Here is a 13,594-nt window from a genome sequence, read left to right on the forward strand (position 1 = left end):
ACTGGCAGTAAGAGCTCAAGTCCAGCTGGGAAAGCAGCAACTCCCACTGATGTTCATGTTCTGGGAAACACATTTCAAAGGAAAGACAACAAAAGAACGGTTAAAAACATGACCTGATGTCTCTGAGCATTTTATCCCATATAGGTGAATCCAGAGTGAGGATAGATGGATGCATTTTCCCCACTACAAAAAGGATATTCCAATTGTTTGCAGACAGTACCCAGCACATGCCCTTAGGCAACCTTGCTGCTGCAGCCAGAGGCCAGAGCAGTGACCAGCAACAAGCTCAGCTGAACATCTCAGTCTGGCTGACTTCCAAACCCACGTACTCGAGGGGGGCTCCACCTCTGAAACAATGCTCAGCATTTCCTAAAAGAATATTACCATTAATAAAATGCATTTGCCGTTAGAGTTCTCCAGAGACACTAAGTCAATGTTAGCTGGCAGCACTGCTTCCACGCACCAGCAATTTCAATCTCTGCTGCGCTCAAACCATCACCATCCACTCTTTTTATGGCTCCGCTCCAAATTATTTTGTCACTGCTCCAATCAGAAATGTTTCCTGCCTCTATAACAAGTTTATCAACACTGGATATGAACCACATGGCTCCTTGCCCGTCTCCTATCACAGAAGGCTACAGATTAATTTTATAGGAATTCAAACACCCTATTAAACCTGCTACTACCTACTGCTGATAAAAGGGCTGCACTTTAAAAGAGTGTGTGTTAAGCATGCAATTAGGGGCAATGACACGCAAAATTACATATGCAGGGAGATGGAATTATTTCATGGCGTGTGCTGGAAACCGCAGGTGCCCCTGGAAGGAAGGGCTTAACTCCATCCCCACGTGTGGCTGATTTGGTGCCTGTGGGGATGGGAACTTGTGAGGTTTGACACCTCTGCTGGGTTGTACAATGACCACTGAGAACTTGGTTTTGGCCAGCTCTGTCCCTTTAGTGACAAGGAGGCCTTACAAGAACCCTGCCTGTTGATTGCCATTGTTATGGGACAGAACAGACCCTCTTCTGTCACCTTCACTAGGACATCCAGGGGGCAATCTCCCAGTCCCCAAATTCCAGTAGGATACAGAGACATCCATGTCACAGTCAGCACAACAGCCAGCTACTGTACTCCGTGACAAGGAGGCAGCCACTGCCAACTGCCAGCACAGAGCTATCTGCAAGTCCCTGGATTTAGCGTTTTCCCGCATGCTGCTATCTCACACTCTGCACAGAGAAAGCACAGCCAGAAGCAGCAGGCATCACCGAGCTCCCACTGTGCACACACCACAGTGGAATTTCTGGATTTGTCAGCCAGCACTGCCGTGGCAGGTCCAGGTCAGGCAAATGCCACCAAGTGTCCTCCTGAGGTAAGGGCAATTCTGCCCATTCATGCCTCCTAGGGCAGATTGGTCCTTTGAGGATCACAGCAAGCTACAGAACTCAGTGCCTCCCCAGGAGGATAGAAGCAGGGGAACATGAAGCTGAGTTGAAAGGCTGCCCCAGATGTACTGGAAAGACATTGCCTCTGGAAACCTTTCATGCAAGACAGCTGGTACCAAAAAACTGTATGAAATAGTGAGAAATTTAGCACACTAAATACCTGTGCAGGTGACATAGACAAGCACAGGAGAGGGTTAACAGCTGGAGAAAATTCAGCTGAGCTCAGGACAGGAGGCACACTCAGATGCTGTCATGAGAACCCCCATTCATGTGAGAATCCTCATCCATGGAAAAGCAGGGACACAGATACTTCTCCAGAGGGATGTCCCTGTAGCAGCTGCTGCTGGCAGAATGTCACCAGGGCTCAGCCAGCCTGTGTGTACACACCACCTCTGTGGAGGCAGGGCTGCTACAGCAAAGGCTGAGGTATGTGACACAGAGCTTATTCCAAAATACTTGAAACTTTGTTGAGTAAAAAAAGGCATTATTTGCCTTTCCTTACACTTGTAATTTTTAGAAGTTCCTGCTCATCTCTTAGGGAAACACAGCCTGTGTATCTGTCCTATTTTCTAGCTTCTTCAGACAGCAATTAGAATGGCACTTTGCTGAAAATACTACTCCTCTTCCAAAGGTGAAGTGCGAGGGGACAGCCAGGAATAGAGAAGGGATCTGCAGCACAGCTTCCCATAGTAAGAAGCAATTATCAGCCTCTCAAACTTCAATTCCTTAAAAAGTCAGCTCAACCTACTTGCAGCAGAATAAGAACAGAACATACTTTCCATCATGGCAAAAAGAAGTATTTCTTTTCAAAAACATGTGGTGATGTTTCTACAGCCCTAAACCACCCAGCTCTTCTCCCCAAAGTCAAAACCTACCTGGATCCAAGCTTCTGCTTGGTTGGTCAAACACGTGTGACCACCCCTTCTTGTTTGTTATTTAACACAGCCTGGGAAGGTCTCCAGCTGGGCAAATGAAGCTCCCACCCAACACCAGACTGCTCTGACCTGTCCCAAATCATCCAGCCCTCCTTCCTGCCCTTTTGGCCCCCAAAATACTGCAGGCTTTTGATGACAAGCCATTTGCACATACAGAGGTTGAGCAGCAGGGTCCAGGGTGCAGACCTGGCATTGCAAAAAGCCCCAGTATGACTTTTGTCCCAAGATGTTCAAAGAACTGCATAAACACTTCCTGATTAAGGAAAAAATACCTTGCAGGCTCTGGAAATGTAGGAGGAGGTCTGGTTCAAAACACCGCACTAAATTAGCAAGCCTGACAACGAGATAAAAGCCCCTTCAAGGGAAGGGATCAGAAGAGAGTAAAATTAGTCCAAGTGAGATCAAAGACAAATGAAATCAGGAATGTTAAGTGCTTACAGAAGCTGCTGACTATTTCCAACCTCCACTCTTCATCCTATAGTGACAGAAATGGATAGGACCCTGTTTAAGCACAGAGCCACATGCTCATACAGCCTCCTGCTAACCTACACCCGCTTACCTGCTGGAGGTGATGCTGTAATGAATGTAATCAAGGTGGGCTTCCAAGGCAGGAGCCAGAAGGGCTTTTTACACATCCGTCCCAGGCAGGTGTTCCAACTACAGACCTCTGCTTTGGAGCCAGACAGCTTTTTGCTTTTGACTCCTCCTGGAAGTAGTTTCAACTGCTGAGCTATTCCAAGGTGGGCAGTAATGGCTCTCAGATCATAAATGTATGTGCACACTCACACACTCACTTGTAGATACACATGACATGCTTGTACATTCACATACACAGAGTTCTGGGGGAAAGCAGATGTATTCAAACACAGAGCATGACCTGGAACGAAGGGTCTTCTATGTAGCAAGTTAAAAGCATTTTGTTCCCATGAAAATTTCTGACCCAGGTTCTGCAGGGTTTTTTCACCCTCCCCCATGTTGCTAACCCCTAGGCTACATTGTGCATAAAAACAGCCCAGGAGAAAATGTTCCTTTTCTCCCATCTATTTCCTCACTTCCATCAGCCATCCATCCACCTCCGGCATCCAGGCCCAGTGAAGTAAATTTAAAAGTCTCCTGTTGAGTGGCATAAAAAACCAGGGCGTTTCAAATGAATAAAGGTTGTCAAATCTTCAAGGCACAAAGCTGTCCTCTGCCCTCCATAGGTGCATAGCCCCTGCCAGCCTGAGTTCAGATCCAAGGCAGGCATCTGAAAATCCACATTAAACCAGCCAACAGCCCTTCCCAAATCACACATCTCAGCGTCCAGCCAAACCGCACTCCTATCATCTCCTCTCCCCAACATCAAAGGGAGGCAGGAATAGCCCAATGCACCACTGAGTAAAGGGGAAAAAGAATGGATTCTGTTGGGTTTTAATTTCAAATCTATAACTAAGCAGGTGAAGGGTGAGCGAGCAACACAGTGAGGTCGATAGATTCCTGACAATGCAATTACTTGGGCAGAGGTGAGACCCTCATAGCAGTGATTTTACATCCAGGACATGCAATACTCCAAGCCCACAGAGTTGGGAGCCTTCACTCCATGACTAAAAACAGTACAAACCCCTACCTGTATCCTTGCACACAGGGCTATTTCCCTCCCCTTTTCTGAGGTTTAACCACTTAAATCAAGGTGGAAAAACCTAGACAAGGGAGATGCTTGCTCTGGTGAAATTTTGGCTATCAGCAGTAAACATGTCCTTGAGCTCTGCTACACACCACGAGCAAATAAAAGGTTACTGTTCAACAGGAGACAAATGGCTTTGTGTGGAGGAGAACAAGTCGTGGTTTAGTAATTACCGTGGAAACAAAACATTCAGGCATAAACCAAAAGGGACTCAGTGCACTGGCATATCTATGCTTCTTTTCTAGCACAGCTGAAATCACCTGATCCACGATCCCCAAGTAAGGTCCATAAGACTGACAGCACATCTCCATCAATTCTATCTTCTCTTCAAGAAACTCATTCAGCTGTGGAAAGCCGAAGACATTTAGGCACACAGAAGATCCCAAGGCACAACCACTCCTACAAACCCCAGCCCACTCAACAATTCCAAGGCTCAGACCTTCAATTCAAGGCAGGGGAGGCCCATCTTTAGCATAGCTGAGAGAGGCCCCAGGAGCAGCTCAAGGACACCCAGCCCAAAGCAGCCAAACCACTGACAGCCTCCAGTGCCTTCCTGTGAAACCCCTCAAACAGTCCCAGCCCAAAACAAAGAGAGCTGAGCCAAGCCAGACAACACCCATTACAGCACAGGCCTTGGGAGATTAATACTTCACAGGGAGCAAAGTACAAGGGTCTCTAATCTGACACACTTCCAGAGCTGACATCACTTCTAATTCTTGGCAGCCAGAGATTTTCCTGGGGAGCCGCTGTTGTGCTGCAGGTCCCACAGCCTGGAGCCTGGCCAGCACATTTCCTATTCCACACACATCTGGCACTTTGAAACTGGCTTGTGCACCTTGAAGAGATCCAGCCAAAGAAAACCTTCCCAGGAGCAAGGCAAGTGGCTCAGGCGAGGCAAGCAGAGCGCTCAGTCGTCGTGTGTGTTCTGTGGGATATCAGGCCGTAAGAGGAAAGGGCTCCGCTCTCCCCTTCACATCCCACAGGAGGTGGCAGGAATTCAAACTGCATTTGAGCCTCTGCACTGTCGCCTGCCTTAATTTATGTATTTATTTTGGATGTTGAACCCGTGGAACTCAACAGTACAATTAATCTTATTTAATTGGGAGTGAACAGCACTGAAGAAAAGTGAAGTTACTCCTTCCAAAGGGTTTTCCTACCTCTCAGCAAGCCAACTACTGTGCCATTGTTCTGTTTAATGTAACCTTCTGCCGATGCTCTTCAGAGGCTCTTAGAGCTGTAGAAAATCTTTACGTTCCCATTGTCTAATTCAAAAAGCGACTATACTTCAGTGTGTCCCCATTAAAGCAACACAAAGCTCTCTTTCTTCTTGGAAACTTTATGCATTGACAATTACAAGTCAATAGCTTGGTCTCAGTCTGTTTTTAGGGCAATTGCACTTGGCAAGTGGTGACCCAGAAAGAAATCTGGATGAAGGTCTCTGACAGTCTGCATGCTGGGTGCTCGGCAACACCAGCACTGAAAGGAGAACCGGAGGAGCTCTGGACTTGGAGCACCCCACTCCCATGATCTCTGCAGAATGGGAGGCTGAAAGAGGAGCTGGGCACCTAAATCCCCTTGTGCATCACTTGTTCAGCCTCCCCATGGCACAATAAAACAGAAAACATTCTTCCACTCAACCGTAAAGGAGGCCTGTGAGACAGAAGGGTCAAGATCCCTACATTCCCTATTCAGTTACCAGATGTTACTGGAACTTTCTACCTTGTAACAGCAACACGAATAAGAAAGTTACACATTCAACACCCATTAAGCCTCTCTGGAACAGAAGGCTCCTAAAACTAATCTCCAGAGCTGCTGAAAAGACCATTTCATTAAGACTCGATATCCAGGCACAATGGAGCAGTTCCAGTGCTGAGCAGTGCTCACCAGTGGGAAGCCAACCTTATCCTAATTCTGCATGTAAACAACCTAGACGGTTTATTTAATAATGCAGCATGTCCCACTGCTGCAGGAGTATCTATCCAGCTGGCAGCAAGGGACTCTCAGATCATCCCCTGTCACTAAGCTGGTCCCTGCCTTTCATGAGCAGCTGGGTGCCAGCCCAGCACTGCAGGCAGCAAGAGGCAGCATGTGGAGAGTGTCACATTGTCCCCACGTCAACGGGCCGGGTAAGAGGCCATGCCAGGAGCAATCCCCTCTCACCCTGCATAGATCCAGCTGCAGTCATGGTGTATGTACAGTGTCCTGGTCACTCCCCAGCTTTGGCCTGGTGGTGCTCCTCAAGTCCTAGCACACATCTGGACCCAGGATGGAGTACTGGCAGGGAAAGCTGGAGCATGCAATTCTCCCCGAAAAACAATGCTGGGCATGAGCCTCTGGCCTTTGTCCTGTTCAAATTCCCAGTTCAAAATAAGAAAGCAAAAGGGATGGCATGAAAGAAACATCTAAAACACATGCAACACTGCATCACTGTTTATGGGCCATAGCAGGAAAGAATGATATAATCTAAAGCTGTAATTACAATAAATAGATGTGCTGGTTTGGGCTGGGATTGAATGAATTTTCTTCACATGGGCAAATGAATACCTTTGTGTATAAATATACACCAAGGAAAACACCAAGGAAATAAAACAGCTGAAAAGGTCCCCATGGAAGTATTTTTGAAGATGCTCCTAACACTGAAGTCAACTGAAGCTGCTCATTTCAGCCACCCAAGACCATCAAAGCCACTAACCCACGCAGCCCTGGAAACTCTAACCTAAGTAAAATGCCAATCAATTTCTAGAAAGGGCTATGTGCTCTCATGCTTCCACAGAAGCATCAGATTTGCCCAAATATCTGTCTACAGATGATGCCTAACAGACAGGGACAAACACCATATCAGCTCTCAAGATCAAGCTCATTCTCATTGAGATGTGTGTTATTCTGATGTATCCCGTGCAACAAATGGTCCAGAAAGATGAAACAAATCAATAGCAGTAATAATCTATTCATCATGTTGAATTGTCAATGGCAATTATAACAGTAAAGTGCTTGACTTCTGCAAAGGTTAAGCTTTTGTATTTCTCCTCTCTGACCCCAGAAAGGTTTCTGAAGGCAGATGAAGTCTAGAACTTCAAAATCCAGATTTGCTAAACTCAGCCTTTTTCAGGTCTTCTCCTCAAGGTGTCTCACAGCAGAACAGGGAGAGGTGTCCCTGTGTATAGCAATATAAATGTCAGCCTCCCTTGCACTGAAGGATGCTCAAGGTGCCGAAGTGCCTTAAACACTAAAATCCCTGAAAACCTCTCCACAATCCCCACACTGCCCAACCCAGGGAGGATTGAGCTGTTCCTGTGCCTTTCCCAGCTGCTCCATGCCAAGCACATGATGCACCAAACCTCAGGCTTCACTCTGTAAACACCTCCAAGGCAGTGTCCATCTCCCGGCCCTCATCCTTCCCTTCTTAAAAAGCCAAACAGGAACAGCTGAGACGATCCCTGCAGAAGCTGCCACAGGCACGGGATGCATAGGAAACTCAGGACAGCCTTGGGTTTGCATTCAGAGATTTACAGTGTGGAGGCACATTAAAATTACAAGCCTGAACAAGCGCACTGGAACAATAACACATCAGAGTCCTGTAATTGGGCCCTGAAATACACTTAGTGAAAAATACGGACCAGCTGCAACGCTGGAAATGCTCCTAATGCAATCCAAGGTAATTATTGGTAACAGACCATCAAACAAGTGCATTAATATGCTCTGATCAGAGAGAGAATCAGATGGACAGTCTGGCACAGCAGCTTGTACCTGCAAATTATTTAAATTATTTGAAAGAGCAAAGCCCCAAAGCCCTAGAAACACTAACTCTAATGAAAGTTATTAAATGCTATTTTTGTTATCTGCTGGTGTTAACATCAGAAGGCCCTTTTGCTGCAGTGACTGTAATTGTGCTGCTGAGGGTCTGGGCTGAATAAGCTTGAGATTTGCAGACTAAAATGACTGCCTTGGATTTGCATGATCTCACCGACACCCATTTAAACACATACTGACTTCCTGCATTTTTCACTGATGTTGGAAAGGAAAACCAGTTATTTTGCTTTTGTGAGATGCACAAGTTCCTGATTTTACTTCATCATACATACACTTTATCTGCAAATGACACAGAGGAGTCTGAAACAACATCTCCTGTTACAACATTACCTATTTTTATACTTCAACTGTTTCAGTTTAGCATATTTTTAGGATATACTTTCATCTCTTCATGCCTGAGAAAGCTAAAAGTATGCAGTATGATACAAGCTTCAGTATCATCCCTCTTGAGAATAGTCACTTAACCAGAAATTAATATTGCCAAACAAAAACACAAAAATCCTTCACCTGTGGGCTACAGTTTAAGAGTATTTTGGAGCTCTTTTCCCCTGGGTCATGGACTTTGCATATTCCAAAGATACAAATATGAATACGTTAAATTGAAAAATGTTCAGTTCCGACAGCAAACATTTTATCAGTCAAGTTCTCATCACCCTACAGTATTTAAAAAAAAAAAGAAAAGAAAAGGCAGCATACCCAATGCTAAACCTTGGGAAAAGTCAAAGAGGATTGAAACAGTGTCCCCACTCCAAGTCTGAATCTAGCAGCCAAACTTCCCAGCTAATACATCCTGTCCTCTCTACCTGATAATTCTTTAGCCTTTGTAACTCAAAATTTTATCCACAAAATGCAGTGTAAAGCTGTGGAGCAAGCTTTATCAGAGCCCATCCTGCTCCTCCCTCATTTTAAAGACCTCCAGAAACTTGGGCTACACTTTACAATTTCAAAAGAAACACACCACCTGTAATCTTATTTTCTTTTTTTCACACTGCAAGACAGGCATGCTTCCAGCTTTAATGGTGCGCCCAAAGACTCATCCACCTCCAGTGAGAGTCAGAGGCACCTCCAGTGAATCTCATGACCTGGTTCATGGTCCATTTTGCTTCCCAGCATGCCAGGCATGTTGCATGTCACCACGGACAGCAAGAAAGCTTGGCAGCAAAGGAAAGAGGAAGAGCATGTTACAGTGAAAGGACATGAGCCCTTTGACTCTGCCCTTGCTTGGGCACACAAGGCTTGTGCTTGGAGTGCCAGCTTGGCCCCAGAGCCCCAACTTACCCACCACAGCTCTCTGCAAAGGAGGCAGGCACTGACAACAGCTGCTCTAATTTATTAGTTGTGTCTGTTCATGATCACCAACCCTCCCTAGGATGCACCACTCCAATCACAGCCAGACAGAAATGGTGAATGTGACTCGAGGCAGCGGAAAAAACACTTCTCCATCACGTGTGCTTTACCCTTCACAGGCTCCACTTCGAGTTGTCTTGCCTGTCATTAAAAGGAACTCACAACCCGCTGCTGAATGATGTACTGAAATCAATACAAATAGCCACAAGATCCCCTGGAAAGGATGTGGGAGCACTGCTCAGCAGCGATATTTATGAGTGCAGGATCCCACAGACCAGCGCAGTCCCAACTCTCCTGAGTATTTCCACTATTTACACTGAGATCAGAAAATTAAAATGATATTTTATGCTTAATGGTTCGAACAAGACCTGTGAAGTCCTTCTCTCGGTCCCATTTACAACACAAATGCCAATGACAGAGCAGCAGATGGTCAGAAACACTCCCCTAGAATATTCAGGCGATTCAACTTGAATCTGTGCCCAAATCATTTAACTTTAATGGATTCTTTCATTAACAACCAAAGAAAGGGAATATGGTTGCCAGGACATTAAAATCACTTTTTCAATTATACTGTTATAAAATCGAACAAATTAGCTGTAATTCTTAGCTGAAGCTTAAATGGAAGCACGACTTTATGAAAGAAATGAAAATTGATTTGGATTAGTGGGCATCAAGGGCTTTTTAAAAATTAACAAGATTCTTATGACTTCATAGCATGGATGGATTAGCTGGAGGTTTTGCTGCCCTGTGCTTGCTACCTGCCAAAGCATGGCAGCTGGCTTCACAGCATTCGTTACAGCAGGGTTTAATTAGACTGAGGGGAGGGGATGCAAGGATTGAAGCTGGAAACAAAGTTCTAGAGAAGCTGGGTGGTGTCTGAATTCACCTTTTGGACCTAGCCCACAGGGTCTTGGCAAAACTCAGGGAAATCAAAACCTCTAAGCTTTAGCAGGACAAGGTCTACAGGCTGTAGTGTTTAGCTCGGGGTGGTCTTGCAAAACTGTACTGGATGCTTCACAACCACAAACAAAAAATCAAGCCCAAGATGTCCGCTATAAAGAACACATAACTTTAATGCAGGCTACTGAAAAAAAAAAAAAAAAAAGAAAAAAAGAAGAAATACCCAACATACCACAAAAACATAAACCAGGTAAGGATTAACAATGGAAGCAGCAAAAGAGCAATTCATAAAGGAAACAGGAACTGTAACACTGGGCACCAGGATACAAGTTACCTACAACACAGAGCAATGGGCTCACACTAGGAAGAAAAATGTCCTTTATATTGTATAATATGGACTTAATGAAAGAGACCTTCACCGAACACAACTTGCATTGATCCTAAAGACCAGGAACCCTAAGATGTACTTTAGAGAGCCATCCCCCTGCTAGGGAAGGGAGTGATTTGGAACTGTTGCCCAGAAAAAAAGAGACTGAAACCAAGCTGGAGACTTTTATACCTGCACTGGACAAAGCCTTTTAAAATTTATTTATTGCAAAAAAAAAAAAGAAGAAGAAAAAGAAGAAAAAGGCACGACAGGGAACAATCCTGTTTTGACCCCTTTGAGCTGGATGGGATGTTTCAGTGCTCAGGCTCCACCCCGAACAACTCCAGGATGATGCACTGCCGAGAGCACCTGCCAGCTGGCACAACTGGCCTCTCTGTAAGATAAATGCAGCAGAACATTTCAAAACCATTTTCATGAAATCTTGCAACACAAAGCACTTTAGATTACTCCCCTTTACGAGTCAGCATTTCATATTTAGTTATTTCTGCTCTTTATTGCAACGCAGAGGGTGGCAATTTGCATCAGTAAAAGACGGCTGGAAAAGTTAATCTTTCTTTGGACAATCCTTAATATTACTGCTTTGCCATAATCCTGCTGGTTCATCACCCTGTATCTGGCTTTCAGAGTAATGCCACAGAGTAATGTTCTCCAATAAATCAAGAAGAGCTTTACCCTTTGAACCAAGCTTTGAATTGTAATCGCTGTGGGTCTCCGTGTGCTTGTTAGCAGGTCTTATATTTAAGAAAACAGGAGAACACATTTTAATCCAGAACCTTTCAAGCTCCACGTGTCTTTGAGATCTTTTAATGATTTAAAAATCAGAGCACCCTCTGGTTTTCTGTTAGAACTAATGGCAAGATTTGGCCTAGTAGGATGACAACTACGCACACAAAATACACATAACCAAGACCTTTATCTTGTCTAGGGTAGGGATCTGAAAAGCCTGAAGTTGGTAAGAAAGGAGACCCACCGATGAGACTGTCACTGACAGTGATCTCTTTGCAAGGCAAAGCAGAATGGGCTTCTCCAAACCAATGCTTTAGGCCGAAGGTGACTTTTATTTTTGCACCACTGCAATGGCACAAGAGCAGGCACACAGCAAATTAAGGTGCTTCAGCTGAATGGCAGCAAATGCCAGGGTAGGAAACAGTAATTTCCAGTCAACAGCATAGGAACTTCCTGACCCAAACTGCCTGACCCAACCCAGCAGCACAGATGAACACTAGCAACCATACCCATGAAATCTGGCCTCCGGGCTCACGCTACTCCCCAGCAGGAGCAGGTACAAGAACTGGCACTTCTCACCACACTGTAGGCACCAGCACCTCTGTCCATCAACTGTGAGTTAAAAGTACCTACAGGGACTTCTGAATATCCATTTTGACTTGTCTACGAGAAGAAGCTTATTATTATCATAATTATTAGTAACAATTATACAACTATTATATATGTTAATATATGTCAACAGAATATTAATATATTCTCTACAGGGTATTTCACAGAATTAATGAGATCCCATAATGAGCCTAACCTCTCTGACATCTTGCTGATACTTATTTCTAAGCAAGCTACTAAATTCAGTGTGCATCTGCTCCAGCACCGAACTGGCTTGCAACTCAACTCAATACCGGTAGGTGAAAAGGACACGAATGCTAATAAAGGGAGGTTTCTGCCTTTCTGGGGGCAGTGATGGAGGAGGGAGATGTACATTTACTCCTCTTGCCTTTATTATCAAGCCGGTTCCCTCTACTACAGGCAGCTCTGAGCAGCCAAGTCTTAAACCACCCCAGCTCCTGCGGCAGTGAATAGCACCAAGCCCCCAAGTCCTCTTTGCCACTGACACATCAATTCAAGCGCATCACAGGGCTGTCCCTATCTCCAGTCCCACCTCCTCCCCAAGACCTTCAAAGTCAACTCCAGCAAGGCTGCTGCTCACAACATTGTTTTCCTAGTGGTCTTAGTGGGCATGCAGGGCTTCCCACCCTCTGACACCTTCCCAGCCTGTTCAGGGGCCATGAAAAGTGAAGTAAGCACTTTCCCATGCAGTGGGAAAGAAACCACAGTGCAGTCCTACAGCCAGTGAAATGTGCCCTCAGCATCCTCAGAGCCAGACACAGTGGTACAGCCAGGGACACACAAGGCACCTCTTGTGTTCATTTGCATCCTACCTCCTGTACAAGCTGAGGTTCAGGAACAAGAAGTAACTCATTTCAGCAGCAGATCCTAAAAGCCCTAATTCTCTGGTAGTGAATTCAGCAGCAAAATTCCCACAGAGAGGAGGATTTAGCCCTCAAGAAGTCCAAAACAAAAGCAGCATCTGTGACTCACCCACGAGACCCACAGCCACAACAGTGTAAAAATTACATTCACATGGACTTGATGCTACTCATGGAAAACAACTCTGGAGCTTTTCTGCTGGCAGACCCCATCTCCGTGCACGCTTCTCCCCCGCTTTTGTTCTTTATACGATATTTGCATGGAAACAAGAGCCCCATTTCTCAGCTGCTCATCTCATCCTGCTGTCTGCCCTTCCCCAAAAGAAGACAGACTTTTCAGAGAGGCTGTTTTCATGCAAATAGCCGGGAATGACAGAAGAACAGTGAGCACCTCCCAGAGCCAGGGTGCCAATACCAAGCCAGGGACACCCCATGTGCACAGAAATCCTCTCACCCTTTTGGTGATGAAAGGTGCTGGGTATATGGGAAGAGTTCACTGGGAGACTTTCAGAGCATCTTCCATGGAGAAAAGTCTCTTACTTCAAGACCATGCTGAGAAGGTCTAGTTGTGTGGGATACAACATCAATCACCAGCCAGGAAAAGCCCTGCTAGCTTGAGGTATCCCCAAACTCAGCACTGACATGTGGCACCATCAATATGAGACTCAGACTCCTTCAAAAAAAACCAACCCAGCAGTTATGGGAGGTTCAAATTCTGCTCTTGCCCCTAGATCCTGCATTTTTTGCTCTTTTATAAGCATACTATTGTTGTTGCAGTGGGGTTGGCTATGTGGCAAGTCTAACCAACGGGGGGGAAGCTGACAGTGACCTGCTCCGTATATCTTACTCAAGAGTGTCAGCCAGACAGTGCTGTCAAAGGGCAAAGAATACA

At 45.4% G+C, this 13,594-nt stretch overlaps 1 protein-coding gene across 4 annotated transcripts in view; it reads right to left on the bottom strand.

Moving 5' to 3' along the window:
* IGDCC4 (immunoglobulin superfamily DCC subclass member 4) overlaps positions 1 to 13,594 on the bottom strand; it is an 88,821-nt gene that overhangs the window by 58,944 nt on the left and 16,283 nt on the right. The window lies entirely within an intron of this gene.

This window comes from Corvus kubaryi, unplaced genomic scaffold, assembly GCF_017639235.1.
Source record: "Corvus kubaryi isolate FWS band 111438036 unplaced genomic scaffold, C.kubaryi_AGA036_p1.0 37394, whole genome shotgun sequence".
NCBI classification, from domain to species: domain Eukaryota; kingdom Metazoa; phylum Chordata; class Aves; order Passeriformes; family Corvidae; genus Corvus; species Corvus kubaryi.